Source organism: Sciurus carolinensis, chromosome 11, assembly GCF_902686445.1.
Source record: "Sciurus carolinensis chromosome 11, mSciCar1.2, whole genome shotgun sequence".
NCBI lineage: Eukaryota > Metazoa > Chordata > Mammalia > Rodentia > Sciuridae > Sciurus > Sciurus carolinensis.
In genome coordinates, this window is record NC_062223.1 from 34,027,494 (window position 1) to 34,040,401 (window position 12,908).

General features: G+C 61.6%; 1 protein-coding gene across 1 annotated transcript in view; it reads right to left on the reverse strand.

Annotated features, from left to right (window-relative positions):
• Positions 1 to 11,299, reverse strand: part of Prdm11 (PR/SET domain 11) — a 69,112-nt gene extending 57,813 nt beyond the window's left edge. Inside the window, exon 1 of the mRNA XM_047518370.1 lies at positions 11,092 to 11,299. The gene's annotated coding sequence lies outside the window, so the exon portion shown is untranslated. The remainder of the gene's footprint in view (positions 1 to 11,091) is intronic.
• Positions 11,300 to 12,908: the final 1,609 nt, after the last annotated feature.

Genomic DNA, 12,908 nt, shown 5'->3' on the forward strand with positions numbered 1-12,908 from the left:
GGCTGAGCCAGGATCTGACCGAGGCCTTCTGAGTCCAGAGGCCACCTACTCGTAAGCCGCCCCAGGGTCCCCTGGAACTGTGGCTTTAAGCAAGGACAGAAAGGTCCCAGTGTGAGGGAGAGAGGCTCCGGGGCCAGGGCGGCAGAGCTTCTCTCTGGCTCTAACGAGGTCTCCAGGAATAACAGGGCCCCCGCGGGAAGGCATTTGGTTCTGGGAAAACTCTTAGCTGACCAATTTTAAATACGGCACAATGAACTTTAAAAATGTAACAGGCTCCCATAACCAAGCAGCGGCAACTCCAGACATGCCCAAGAAGGCACTCGAATAAAATCAGAATTAACCTACGTGTCCAGCAGGAGGGGAGTGGCTGAATAAATGAGGAGCCACTCCCCAAACCAGGGTGAATCAGTAAAGAAAAGTAATCCTGGTAGCCGTTCATGTAAAACCGTAGTTAGGTTTTCTAGCCATGGAAATGGAATGCTAAGTCAGAAAAGCAATTTTCAGAATGATCTGGACAACATGAAACCATTTGTTCACACACACACACACACACACACACACACACACACTAGTAGAAGGTACTCCTACAGGTTCCATGTGTCAGTGCACAGAAAAAGATCTAGAAGGATCTTCAGAAGTAATAACGACGAGGTCTAACTCTGTGAGGCCACCTAAATGTCGTGGCTGCCAAGGAGACAGCCAGGATTTGATTTTTTAATGGCAGAAACATACCCGTGTAGGGCTGGGGATGTGGCTCAGTGGCAGAGTGCTTGCCCTCACGCGGCTGGCCCTGGTCCCACACCTGCACGGCAGTACCGATGACAATAGTGAATCTATACGGCACACATACGTGTGTACATACATGTACACACACGCACGTGCACACGCGAGTGTTTTCTTTATGTAACTGAAATGTAGTATGATGAAATTAAAAAGACACAGAGTTCCTGGGGAGCGAGTCTCCACGTGGGAGCAGGGGATCAGAGAAACTCAGACCCACAGGGATAGGCGGGCTTGGTGGCCCTGCTGAGCCTCAGGGGGATCCCTGCGGGACCAGGAGCAAAGGTCTATTCCAGCCGCATGAGAGCCGGTGGAGGAATCAGCGTGCACAGGAGCCAGGACACGGGACCTCCACAAGACTCGAGGAGTGTCCGGGAGGTCAGAGGTGCACCGGGCGCCACCTTGGTCCAGCTTCCCCAGGGACCCCCAGAGTCTGTCCCAGCGTCGCCCTCGTCCCCAGATGAATGACCAGCTTCAGGGGTGCTCCCGGGGAAGGGCCGTGTCTCCAGGAGGACTCTGCACAGAGGCAGGCGCCTGGGAAGAGGAGGGGGACATGGACAGGCAGCGTCCCCGGCTGCGCCCACCATGGCCCAGCCATGATAGGCCTGTACCCACAGGCAGAACCTGCGAGCCTGGGAGGCCCGGTCCCAGTTGGGGACTGGCCCTGACCAAGTCACGGGCACAAGCCGGCCATGTGGCTGTGTTCCTGACAGTCACCCAGCCCCACCTAGCTCCCTGCTGGACCTCGACAAGGCCGCAGGGCTGGTCTATGAGGTGGGCCCGTGGAGGCCACTGCCTGCCCCAAGGACGCAGCAAGCTGACCCGGGTGCTTCCTCCGCAGAGCGTGCCACTGTGCCCGCACAAGAGGCCACTCCCGTCCTTGCACCCAGGGCCCTGGGGTTGCAGGTGGCAAGTGCTGGACTCCAGACTGGCCGCGGGGCCAGGAGCCTGGGGCATCCGGGAAGAGCCTGCTGCTGGCCTGGGCAGCGAGCCAGGGAACACTCCAGGCAGAGAGAAAGGCCCAGAGGCAGGAGCGCGTCCTGAGTTCAGGGCAGGCCTCGGGGAGGATGAGGGAGCCACTGGCAGGTGCCACCAGAGTCCGGTTTCTGCCTGAGACTGGGGGAGGGCCCCTGGACACCAGCCAGCTGGGGCTCCGGGCAGGACGGGGCACAGAGCCAGGAGGAGCTGGAGGTGGAGAAGGACGCAGCCACCCGAGAAGCAGTGACGGGCAGTGACGGGCAGCTGGACGGTGCCCTTCACCTCTGGGCATGGCCCTGAGGGATTCCATCTGGGACGCATCACTATGAAGGGAGCCTGGGCCACACCAGGCTCGTGGTGTCCTCTGAGAGCAGGGCCACCACGGATCAAGCAGGTCCCCCTGGCGCCTGAGATGACCCCGACCCGCAGTAAGCAGGGGTCCTGCCAACCTCCAAGCAGGGCCAGGCCGCTGCCCAAACCGAGGCACCTCGGGGACTCCTACCTTGCTGGCCGTGAAGCCAGTGCCAGGATGGCCACAGGAGGCAGCCAGGCCCCTGGTGCAGGACCTCAGGCAGCCAGAGCCCCTCTGGACAGCCGCCAGCCCTGCTGCCCGCCCAGAACTGCAGGGAGGGACAGAGGCTGGGCCACCCTGGACGGGCCCCAGAGAGGAGGGCACAGGTGTGGCCGGTGGGAGAGGCGCCCCCAGCTCCCCGGGCGGCCCCACTCTGTGGACTCGTGGCCACCACAGGCCCAGCCGCACCTTGGTCTGTCCCAGGAGCCACGGGACAGGGCGAGTCGGCGCCTCTGGGGACAGAGCCAAAGGTTAGGTGGCAGCTCAGGACACTGCCCTGCAGCTCCGTGGCTGCCCAGGCTGGACAGGACCTGTCCTCGCTGCCACACCAGGGGCTTGCTGACTTCTGAGGCCACTCGTACAGGCCACGCCCCCGGCCCTTCAGAGGGACCCTGCAGGTGGTCACCAGCCACCACTCAGCTCCTAAATGGACCCCAGTGCCTGGCCAAGCCCCTGGCCTCAGCCTCCCTCCTCTGGCCACACCCCCAACAGGGCTCTGACCCCGATGGCCAGTGGACACCTGCTGGCAGCACGCCAGTCCGTGCCCTTGCGCCCAGGACGTGGGGTCAGGAAGGCCTGCCACAGGTGTCCAGGTGTCAACCCACAACCTGGACAGCCTGGGAAGGCTGCCTGGCCACCCCGAGGCCTGCGTCCTGTCCAGCCAGGACTGACTCGGGACAGGAAGAGACCTGCTCACCAGCAAGTATTCCACTGGAAGCACCCTTGTGACCGCTAAGACCCCGAGGAGACCCTCGCCTGGCCCCTTTTGTCCTTTCAAGCACCATGACCTTACTCCCCACCTGATGCTATCTGGACAGAATTTCTAAAGCATAAGCCTGTTTCTCTCCACTACTCAGAAACTATCAATGGCTCCCCAGTGCCTCTGAGGCAAAGTCCCAACTTCACCTACTGGCATTTGGGGCCCTCCCTAGGTGGCCCTCCACTGCTTTCCAGGACCTGCTCCTCCTCTTCTCCAAGCCCCCACCGTGCCCTGACCTCGGGTCCTCTCCTTGCCTATCTTGGCACACACTGTTCCCAGGTCCCCAAGGCCCTTCCTCCTCCAGGGCCGGCTCCTCCCAGCTCCCCGCTCCCAGTCCCCGCGTGGAGTCGTCGAACACTCCCGTGGCTGCCAGGATCCGCGCCAGGGCTGCTCACACTATCTGTGGGAGAGACTTTTTGGCATTTCCGATCTGTTGCCAACTGACGCTTTTGTAAAACACAATAAAAACTGACGCAGCGCCGTCAGGTTGCAGAAAGAGTCCCTCACCGCTCGTCTCAGCATCTGCACCTATCTCACCGCGGACCAGGGACGCAGAGCGGGTGGCCAGGCGGCTGTGGAGCCCACGCTCTGCTCTCTACACGGCACTGTGGTGGCAGGGCCACCATGCTGTTGGCAGAGGAGCCTGGGTGCAGGGCACACACCAGAGCCCGGGGCTCCACAACACCTGTGCAGCCAGCACTGGGCAGGAAGTCCCAGCCAGCCTGCACCACGGCTCTGTGCTCGGTGTCTGCATTCTCAGGTGTGCACACCTGGGGGCAGAGGGACGGGCTGGAGCCACAGCTGTCCCCTGGCCATCCTGCAGTCTCCCACGCTGGCCGTCTCCATTCCCCGGCGGCTGGCGGCAGGACCCTCCGGGGCTGTCCCTCCTTCCCCTGGGGAAAGTGTGCGATGTGGGGGTCACTCGGGGAGAGCAGGCACTGAGGGGGCGGCTCCCTGCTGACTGGCTCAGTCACGTCCAGCCCAGCCTCACATCCGAGCCCAGCGCCCCTGCTGCCATGGCCCGCTCTGGGCTCAGCCCTGCCTCGAGCGTGGGACGAGTGGCCCGCTGGCCACCACCCCTCTGCTCCCCAGGCTCCTTCCAGCCACATGGCTGGGGGCCGCTGCCACCCTCCCTCAGCAGGGCTGAGCGCCGGCCAGGCAGATCTCTGGGCAGCAACCAGGCGGCCTCTGTGTCCAGACAGACAGACACGAGGCCAGACGCCCTCCCAGGTCCGCACGCGGCTCCGCCTGCAGGAGGAGCGGGACTGGCGTGCGGAGGAAGGGACGCCAGGCGCAGGGTCAGGAGGGGGCTTGCGCACACTCTGAACGTATGACCTGCAAGTCACTCTGGTCTCTGGGCCTCGGTTTTCTCAGCTGCACAATAGGTCGTAGAGCCGGCTGCCTGCCTGCCTCCGGGGTTCAGGATACAGGTTCTGGGGAAGCAGGAGCAGCATCCTGAAAGGCCACCACGGGTCAGCTGGGCAGGGGGGGAAGCAGGAAGGGAAGGCCCCAGAAGACCGAAGGCTCCAGGGGCCCAGGGTCCTTCACAGCCAGGACCCAGGCTTCCTCAGCCGGCCTGCCCAGAGGCTGACGCTGGACATCAGGTGGCCAGCAGCCTCCGGCCCCCGCCGCCGCTCCCCTGCCCGGGGCCCATTCCACAGAAGCTCCTGGTCTCTCCAAATGTGCCTCCAAGTACTGACCCCTCAGGTTCCTGCTATGGAGAGGGTCTTGAAATCCTCAGTGTGAATTAAGACCCAATAAATCACATCCCATTTTCAGAACCCCTAAGGAACCTGCTGGGAACTATGTCACACAAGAAGGAGTCCCCCAGGGCTGCTTGAATAAATGTGGCTTTCTCAAGGTGACCACCAAGACTAGAATATGGCTGTGTGATCTCGAAAGGTCACTTAACCTCTCTGAGCTCCAAGTTTACTTTTCCATAAAATGATGCAGAAGCAACCTTGTGGGGCTGTCGTCAAGAACCATGGTGCCCAACTCCTGCTCCTTCCAGCTTTTCGCCATCCCAGAGATGACAGCGTCTTAAACCTGGTCCCGAAAACATCAAGGGAAACATTTTCTTCCGCAGACTGTGCAGCAGGACAGACGTGACCGTCTCCATTTACAGAAGAGGAAACTGAGGCTGAATGGTTGACCTTGAACTCAAGCCAGGGAGTGGGATGAGTCTCTGAGGATGTTGCTGGTCACCTCTAAGCAGAAAGGTCACTAAGATGTGGTCCCATTTTCAGGCACTGCTGTCACCAGCAAAGGACACACTAACCTCACATCTGAGCAGTGGCCTTGGGTTGGCCAGAGCTCAGTGTCTTCCTGGGGGCCACTGTGAGCCCTGGGCGGGCACTGTCATCACGGAACTCTGCAGATGAGGCCCAGGCCTCAGAGGCCAGCCTCTCACCTGGGGTCCACAGCCAAGCAGCAGAGGCAGGAGCGAGCCTCAGGCCCACCCGCTCTGCAGGGCACAGCGTGACCCCTCCAGCCCACCCCACGTCCCTACCCAAGGACCAGCCCAAGGCCCTCTGCCAGATCCTACCTGGGGCTCCCTGGCTACTCAGAAAGGGAAGCCAGGCACATTTCTAGGAAATTTGTGGCCCCCCAAGACTGAGCCCCAGCCTATTCACTCTGTCCCTCTGTGTGGAGGGCCCCAGATCTCATCCTCCTCGCCTGCCTCTACTGTTGCATTACCGCCTACCTGGCCTCCCTGCCACCAGCCTCGTCCCAAGCTGCTACTCCAGCTTTCTGGAATGTGAGTCTGTTTGCTACATCTGCTTCCTCTTTATAAAACCCTCTGAGGCTTGAGCAGTTTATTTGGCTGGAAAGTGCGTGTGAAGGAGGAGATGGAGGGAGAGGAGCCCGGAAAGAGCAGAGTAATAACACAAGTCGCACCACGTCCTGCTCCTACCCCAGGGCCTTTGCACTGTTGCTCCCTCTCCCTAGAACGCTCTCATGAGGTTATCCACATGGCCCTTCTCAGGCCCTCCCAGTTTAGAACTGCAGCCCACAGCAGCTCCCTCTCCCTGCTTCCTCTTTCTCCTCAGCGTGGAGCATATGTAATGTGCCTCTGTTTTACTTACTTATTTTGATTTTTCTCTGCCTCCCTTTGCTATGGTGTAAGTTCCCAGGGCGCTGAGATATTTGTTGGTTTTGTTCACTTTTACATGAGCAGTGCGTAGGACCCTGAGCAGAACCCTAAGCAGGGCCCGATCGTGTGGAACACGAAGGAGCTGCTGACTAGGTGCAGGGCGTCACCTGCGCTCCCTCATCCTCACAGCAGTGCGACGTGGGGACTCCATTTCCTGGTACTCTAGGAAACCGAGGCTCGGAGAGGTGGCATAACTTGACTTAGAATCAGTGGCCGTCTCCCTGCGCCCCTGCGTGACCCGGCCCTGCCTGGGTAAGTGCGCGCGGTGACCTCCCACTGTGGCCCGTGCACAAGGACTGGGCTGCAGGGGGTCCCGAGCCCTGCACCAGGCCTGGCCAGCGCCGCGACTGCTCATGGGCACGGCCACCTGGTGAATGTGCGGAGGACAGGATGACACCCAGCCCACCCCAGCCTCCCCCCTGCAGAGCCTCTAGGCGGGGTGCACCCTGGGACGCCAGCCCTTTGGAGATACGCATCTGCAATAGGAAATAGGCTCTTTAAAAATAAAGCACATGGTTCCTTTTTCTTTATTGCTTTTTTTCTTTTTCTTTCTTTCTGCACAGCTTGTTTTTCCGGTACAGCCCTGGGCCGGCCGGGAAGCCCCTCCCAGCCCCACTCCTAGAAGGAGCTCTGGGGCCTCCGGGGCTCTGGGCTCCAGCGGGGAGTGCAGACACGCCCGCTGGCTTTGGACCAGCCCTGCCACCAGGGCCCCCGACACCTGGAGCCAGGAGCCCCTCTGCTGCAGGCCCAGCGTTGGGGTCATCCAAGGAGGGCTCTGCCCAGGGGTTCTGGCCTTCTGCCCTCACTTCAGGAGGCCGCCCGAGGAGGCCACATCAGCCAGCCGCTGGCCCTGGGTCCCCCGCTGTGGTTCACAGAGGGTGGTGCTGGGGGCTGGCTTTGGTCTGAATGTGCCCCCAACGGTCATGTGTTGAAAGCCTGGTTCTCCGTGGGGCAGTGACTTGAAGACACAGCAGTCACTGGGGCACTGAGGGCACTGTCCCTGCTACAAACTGATGTAATTCTCAGCCCTGGTTAGTTCTTTTCAGAGGCTGTGACAAGGACAAGCCTGGCCTCTTCACCCCCGGCTTCCTGTCTTGAGTGGGACCACCTGTTCTCCCCAACTCTTGCCATGTGGCCCCCGCCATGACAGCAGGCAGCCAAGGAGGCCCTCCCACGGGGCCACGCTGTGTGCACTCTCCGGTTCCAGAACTATGAACTAAATAAACCTCTTTCCTCCAAAAAGCACCCAGCCTCAGGTATTTTGTTATGAAATGATTAGCACGGTACAGGGCGTGCTTAGGACCAGATCTAGCCACGGAAGTCCTTGATAAACAGGAACTGCCATCGCCATCGTTGTCACCCCTGGGTCTCCTGCTCTGTGGACCTTCCATTGAATCACTTAACCTCCAGATCAGCACAGACTTTAAGGGGCTCTTCTCACCTGTCGCCCTCCTGGAACTTCCTCACCCATGAGGAGGGGGAGTTTATCGTCCTTCCTCCACAGGCCACTGATTTTGCCTGCCTTGTCTGACACCAGTCCCCGGCGGACAGAAGCGGCTCTCATGCTTCCATTCTCAGCCCTGGGGACACGGCGAGTCCTTTGTCCACAGAGGTGTTTACTGAGGCGCTCTCAAATCAGAACTCTGGATCGCTTGCGCCAACCCTCACAGAGCTGGGATCCCATGGAAGAATGGGGTTGTGACCAATCACACAAGAAAGGGAGATGCCTCAGAGGTGGGTGTTGGCAGGAGAGGTAGGGGAGCGGGCGGAGGCAGCAACTTCCCTGAAGGGGAGTGGAGAGGGAAGGGCACGGGGGGGGGGGGGGGGGGGGGGGGGGGCTCCCAGGGCAGGGGCAGAGGGGAGGCTGGCAGGACAGTGTCCCCACAGGGACTGGAGGGCGGGGCAGGAGGCTGCCTTTCTCCTGCAGCCGGGGAGTGGGTGAATGTTTCGTGGCCAGGAACTGATAGGCTCAGATCTGCACGCTAGAAAGGTCCCCCAGGCTGGGCTGCTTCCCAAGTCACGTCCTTCCTTCTGTGCATGAACAGCATGTCACTACTTGACACTCTGCCTAGGCTGCTAGCTGGTCCCCACAGCCATGAGGACAGGCTAGGTTATGCTTCAATAACAAAAAATCCCAGCTCTCAGTGGCTCCAAGTAACAAAGGTCTGTTGTCACTCACACTGCGGATCCATCACAGGCCATCAAGGACTCAGGGCAGGGAAGATGCAAGGACCAGACTGGCAGAAGCAGACACATCCCACCTCCTACCAGTGTCCATGCCCAGGGAAAGGGCACCCAGAGGTTCTCAGGCCAGCAGGCTAATGCTTTAGCCCAGAAGCCACGTGTATCACGCATCACCGTAGCCCACGGTCCCACCAGCCAGCCACTTGCTCCCACAAGCGAGGGGACCTCCTTTCAACCCCGCTATGTACCTGAAGAACTGGAGATACCTAGAGGAGGGCATTAAGGGCCTCTAGAACCACTCTCCGGCCTTCCCTGCCAGCCTCCAGTCACTCACAGGTGGCAGCTGGGCCAGGGTTCCCGGGGTGGGAGCAGCCAGGCCAGGAGGTACGATCAGAGGGGTCCAGGAAGGGTAGGAGATGAGGTCTGGAAAAGGCAGGGCTGTACTCAGAGGCTTTGCGATCACGGTAACATTTTCGTTCTCTATCCCACACGCGCTGGGAAGCCTTCAGTTGTTTCAAGCAGAAACTGGGAGGCCTGACGTGATCGACTTGGAACACACTGAGAGGGACGGAGGGGGCGGTTGCAGGTGGCCTCGCAGGCTCTTGCTGTGGTCCTGCAGAGGGACAGCTGTGGCTGGACTGAGGCGCTGGAGGAGCTGGCAGAGGGACGATTCCCTTGAGAGGTCGAAGCTCTCCGCGCTTGCGGATAGCAGGGACTGGGCGAGGGAGAGAGATACCAGGGTTTCTGCCGAAGGACCAGCAGGATGGTACCCCTCAGCCAAGCTCAGCAATCTGGAGGAGGTCAGTGAGGAAGGTTAAGGACAGCTGGGAGCCCCGTATGTTCACCACCACCCTGAAACAGCTAGAAGGGCAGGCCGGGTAGGTTGCTAAAGAAGCAGGTGACTCCTGACCCCTTGCCCAGTGCCCCTCACCTCCCTCACGCTTGCTAACCACCCAGAACCAGGGACGTGCAAGAGAAGAACGATCTAGAGGACAGAATCTTACTGGACACCAAGAAGAGCAAATTTATAAAACTTCTCAAACTGAGGGATCCAGTAGCTCGGTCAAAATCATATGTAGGGTGTATGGTGGCTGATCAGGGCTCTGGGGACAAGTGATAGGAGCCTGTCATCTTGGAGAATGTTACCAGGGAAGGGAACCAGACCCTGCCATCAGCTGATCCTTGAGGGCCCTGGGTGGAGCAGGGTGGGACCCTCAGGTAATCCTGATGTTCCCAAGCTGGTGCCTTCCCGAAATACCTAGGGTCACATAGCAACACTACATAACCATGAACCAGAACCCGGGCTATCTCAGGAACCTGATCTCTGTCTCATTTCATCTCCAGACTGCCTTGCTAGCCAAGTTTTGGTGGCCCCTCTTTAGGGAAGGAGAAACAGGTTCAGAGAGGTCGAAAGTAACAGAACAAAGCCCAAAGTCACACAGCTGTTGAGAAGGGATTCTGACGGAGAAAACCTTCCCATCAAGCTAAATAAAGCAAGGGGCCCGGGCTGTGTTCCCAGAAGGAAAGGTCTGCAGACAGCACCCACCTTTCTGAGACCATGCCCCACTCCCAAGGGAAGGAATTCACAGCTTGTTACTTTTGGCCCACGGACCCACGCTCCCAACCACCACACCAGGAGTCCCCAGCCTCCTTCCTCTGGAGGGGACATGTGGGCAAAGGCCAGCTTGTGTGCCACCGGCATGGCGCTCCAGCACAAAAGAATGGAAAATTCTTTTGCTCCAGCACAGACAAAATCCCCAAAGTTTATGGGGTTTCCAGGCATTAAGAGCACTCTGGCCTTACTGCCTCCTGTCCCCACACACAAACAACTGGGCGTGTTTCCTCTCCGCCACTCTAAATTATATACCTCGGCTTCTCTCCCCATGAAGCGAAGGGCCGCGAAAGAAGAGAGGTTGAACATTTTCTCCCCTAAGCCCCGGCCCATCCTGGGCGCCTGACCCGCTCTCCACCCGGGTCAGGACTCCAGCAACTTTCCCCGCATGGCCCATCGCCACGCCAGCTCCTCTCCCTGCAGCGACTCGCCTAGGGCACGCTGGCCTTGACGGAGGAAGGTCATTGGCCACCAAGTTTCTGCAGTTTCTGCATCCAGAGTACCTTGGGGACTGCGAGTGGGGGTGGAGGCTGCCGAAGAGGCGCCACCGCAACGGTGGGGCACAGCACCTCGCAGGAGCCCCGCGCCGCCCCCTCCCGCGCCCCGCACCTCGCCGCCCCCGAGAACTAGGCCAGCGGCCGCGCGAGCCCTCGGGCGGCCCGCGCCCCGCCCCTCCCGTGTCACCGCGTTCTCATTCCGAACGCTCGGCGCGGGCGGCCGCTCCCATTGGTCGGCGGCCCCGTCCGTCAGCGGGCGGAACGAACGCGGAGAGAAAAGGCTACATTGTAACAAGGCGAGCGAGCGAGCGAGCCAGCCGGGAGGAAGGAGGCGGAGGGCGGCCGAGTCCCGCGGCGGCGGCTACCTGCCGCGGGTTAACCCACCTCGGGGCCGCGGGCCGCCCTCCGCCCGCGCCCGCGCCGCCCCGGCCCCGCTGCCCGCGCCGCCGCCGCCCCCGCGCCGCCCCGCGCCCGGCGCCCCGCGCTCGCTGGCAAACTGCCGAGCGCTCTCCGAAGCCATTTTCAATGGCCACAGTGGCTACCGGGCTGACTCACCTTCCCCGGGATGCGGCGGCGGCCGCGGGGCCGGGCGGCGCGGGCGGCCCGGAGGGCGGCTCGGCGGAGGCGGCGCGGCCCGGGCTGCGGCCCCGCGGCGGGAGCGGCCGCGCTGCGGGCGCGCGGGTCCCCGGCGAGGCAAAGTTTCAGCGCCAGCCTCGGCGCGGCGGCGGCGGCGACTCGCTGCTGCTCTCCTCCCCTGCTTTGACCACCATCTTATTAGTACAGGAAATGACATGGAAAACGGAAGAAAGCGGCGTTTGGGGCAGACGCGGACCCCCCAATTCAGGGGCCGGAGCCGGGACTCGGCAGCCGCGTCCCAGCCCGGCCCGGAGGGGCCTCCCGGGGCCCGCGCCCCCGCCCGCGCCGAGGGCGCGCGCCCCCCGAGCCCGGGAGCGGAGGGCGAGCTCTCTCCCGCCCGCCGGGAAAGGGCGGCCGGAGCCAACGGGAACCGAGAGGCCGCCAACTTTCCCGCCGGGATACTTTCGGGGGGTCGGAAGGAAAAGTTGGCCAACTGGCGACTTCACTCCCGGGGGCTCCCGGCCGGCCTTCGGGGACCCGAGAGTCGGGGGCGAAAAGTGCGCGGATATTTTTAACCCTTTCGGGGCTCGCCAGCCGGTCCGCGCAGGTCCCCCTTAACCCTTGGCGCGCCCGCTGGTTTGGAGGCGCAGGCTCCGGCTGTAGAAGCCGGGCGCCCCGGCCAGGCTGAGGGTCGGGCTCGGTCCAAATATGAACTGTTCACGACGGGCCGCGTTCGGACGGCTCGAACCGCCCGTGTGCAGATCAAAGTGGGCTCGAGATCGAGGTGGGAGACCTGGACGCGCGGGTGGGCGGCCGGCTCGGAGAAGACGGTGAAGCCACACTCGGTCGCCCGGTCCCTCAGTTTCTCCGTCTGTGAAATGGGATTCAGGGTCACCGAGCGAGGGAAGGCGGGGAGGAATTCGCATGAAAACAAAGTGCTTGGAAGGCTAAATGCCACCCCGGGCGCCTGGAAAACCGACGGGTTGTGATGAGGCTGGGACCTTCAGAGAGGCCCCGCCACCGCGGGAGGGCGTAACCAGGACAACCGTTCTTCAAACAAACCCTTTTTCCTAGCGTTGTCTGGGAGGCGTGTGGCCGATCGATGGCCAGGTCTGTCCTTCCAGGGAGGTGTACAGCGCTGGCTCCGCGACCCGTGGCACAGCCCAGCCGGTGGTCGCCAGATTTCACCCTAGGAAGGCAACCGGGCAGGGCCCTCCCCACAGATGTCCACGGAAGCCTGCGATATTGGGCATGGGCAGCCCCAGAAAGTAACACCTCAGGGAGGTCCCTCCCAGGGGAAGAGTCCCCTGTCCCTGCTGGCCACTCGGGGCACACTCATGGCTCCTGGAGGGAGGTTCCCTGTGTCCCTCATCATGCTCCTCGTGACTCCGTGGAAGGAATCCCACGCCCGTTACATTCTGTGTGATCTTAAGTGAGCAGCCACTTCTCTGAGCCTCAGTTTCCTCATCTGCCGCTCTGGTGAGGAGCTCTGAGGCTCACTCTGCTGCCCACGGTCAAGGCTGGAGAAGCAGCAGCAGTGCCATCGTTATTGGAGTAGAGAGCCAGGTTCCCGGAGAGTCTCCACTGTGCCAGGCAGAGCCTTGGGCTGGGGAAAGACCGAGGTGCATGTCCTCAAGGAGGCCTCAGTCTGGCCTGGAGACAAACACCCGGGCCACCTCAGGTTCATCGGGTGGCTATGCCGGCCCGAGACACCGAGCATCGTGCCGGGGCCTCGGGCAGGGGAAGGGGTGCTGGGGACGAGCCCATGTCCCATTGGAGGAGAAGAGTCCACCAAG